Below are 2,409 nucleotides of genomic sequence, written 5' to 3'. Positions count from 1 at the left end.
ATAACATTTCAATGCTATCATCTCCTTGTGGCATTGAGAGTCACACTGTAGCCTGATCTTCCTCCAGTTGGAGAGCTGGCTATTTTCTTGTTGGTTCTCCTTTGATACAAATGGTTTTCATCAGTGGCCCTAAGGATGATCAAATTTTAAACCATTTTCAACCATTTAAGGCTTTCACCTGAATTTTAATAAATTGTTCATGTAAACTCTGGAAGGAACATTTGCTAAGAGTAACAATGATCTTGCCACTCAGAAATGGATAAGATGGCTCCTAGTGTCCAGATCTCAGGGCTTGCTCTCTTTCAGTGAAATTTATGTGTGATTTCTTATAACCACCTGTTTTGCTGAAGGGAATACAGTATATGTGCTTTGGCTGACATTCCATTTTTCATCTTGGGCATAATTCTAAGAACTGTCACATCTTCAAATGTCTCTCTCTCTAATAGGGCTTATCTTTACTCCAAATCCAGATACGTCGTGTAAGTCAGCAAGGAGCTGTCCACATATATCTGATTTTGCTAAATTATATTCCTGGTCTCATCAGGTTTTACCCAAGAAAACCTCTTAACTATTAGAGAAAGTAACTGATAGGTATTTTTCTCCCAAATCTTTCTGACCTTACCTTAATATTGAATGTATAATAGAAAGGCCTCATTCTACTGTAGTTTTTGTTCTCTGAATTGTTGGAAAACAGAAAAGTCTCTCAGTGGTACTACAGCCCAGAGCAATGAAGCAAATCCTGCACTGCTGCCTTAGGCTTTATGCTAGAGGTACTGTCATGCCTTGGGAGAAAAGGAATTCCATCAGAAGACCAGTGATAGCTTTAAAAATATTACAAAGTTGCCAATGAAATCACATGCTTAATTGAATTTTCCCTGTTTGCACTAAGAAAGAAAAGAAAGGACCTCCTTTCTATTTCTGTATTAACTTAACATCTGGGCATTATTCAAACTGCCTAGTTGGTGGAGATCTGTATTATTGCAGTAGTCCTGAAATAACATTGGCAATCAAGAGTCAGTGAAATGTATTTTACATGTGTCAATGTCTTGCTTGACCTTCTGGCTCAGGCCCTGGCTTCTACAATATCAAATAACTCCCTACATTGCTGGGTTGGTGAGATAGTTGGTTGTGACAGTCACCTGGACATATTGACCAAGGGGATCCAGAGACCTTGGCAATTATCCCACCTTATCACCTAGTTCATGGTATAGTTCCCTCTCTGATAGCTTGTGAAGAATAAAATGTGTTCAACAATGTTTTGCTAATTTGTCCTTTCTTTGACCAATCTTTTCATCTCAGCATAAATAATACATTTTCTCCTGTAATTTTCCACACACGTTACTCAGACTGGCAAGAGATGGAGGCAATGAAAAATTGAAGTGATGAAATAGTGATGTTGAATTTCATTTAATTTCTTTACTTTTTGAATTATTGTCCATATACATATAGAGCACAAAGTGTCAATTTTAATCCCTTCCATTTTTACTGCATTGTATTGATTGTTCATTAATATATATTTTTTCATTTATTTGCAGAGCTCAGAAATACTATTTTGCAAGAATATATAGGTTTTATATTTCCATATAATAAATGTAAATGTTCATTGATTCATATTTATCTTAAAAATCTATGGTTAAACAAAGTTATTTAGATTGCTCTACTTTATCATCATGTGTCCCAATATATACATATTTTTTACATCCAAGGTTATTTCCACCTTTATGGTTTAGCAAGTAGTTGTAGCCTTATTGGGAATTTCAGTCAGAATATCAAGGGAACATCTAGACTTACCTGAAACTGTGCTTGCATTCATCGCAAAGTAATGGCCAATCCATCATAGAGGATTGTCCGACATGACCTAAACTCTATCTTGTCTTGGGAATTACAGATTGGCCTGGTAGTGCATCTGAGTCACTGGGCCATTCTTAAACAAAGCATTGAAGAAAACTAAATGTAACCTCAAACCCAGATTTAGGTAACATAATTTATCTTTACCTAATTATACCTTTTTATATTATACTTTTAGACAACAATACTGTGACAGGTAACATATATATTGGGAAATGAAATAAACGGTAAGATAAAATTTAATTGGCTTAGTTGAATCCAAATTTTGTGTGCTTTTAGTGTCTAAATTACCATATTTCATAATTTAATCAAAGTAGAATTTTTCCAGATTTGTATGTGGGGAGGAGAGGGTTAGGTTCAATACAAAGCTACGATAATTCTTTAGGTTAACTAAATAGGCAAGTTCTACAATGTCATATAGAACTGATGTCTAAATTATTTGGTGTGATCACATCCTCTGAACATTGTTTTTTTTTTTGCATGAATGCTTAGACAGAATGCCGTTAAAGCTACATAGTATTAAATGAAGTGGACGTTTGGGCTGCTTTTTAACAGAGGTAA

This window comes from Dipodomys merriami, unplaced genomic scaffold (genome assembly GCF_024711535.1).
Source record: "Dipodomys merriami isolate MVZ:Mamm:240054 unplaced genomic scaffold, mDipMer1.0.p SCAF_2336, whole genome shotgun sequence".
In the NCBI taxonomy this organism is placed as follows: Eukaryota; Metazoa; Chordata; class Mammalia; order Rodentia; family Heteromyidae; genus Dipodomys; species Dipodomys merriami.
This window is presented reverse-complemented; position numbering follows the sequence as displayed.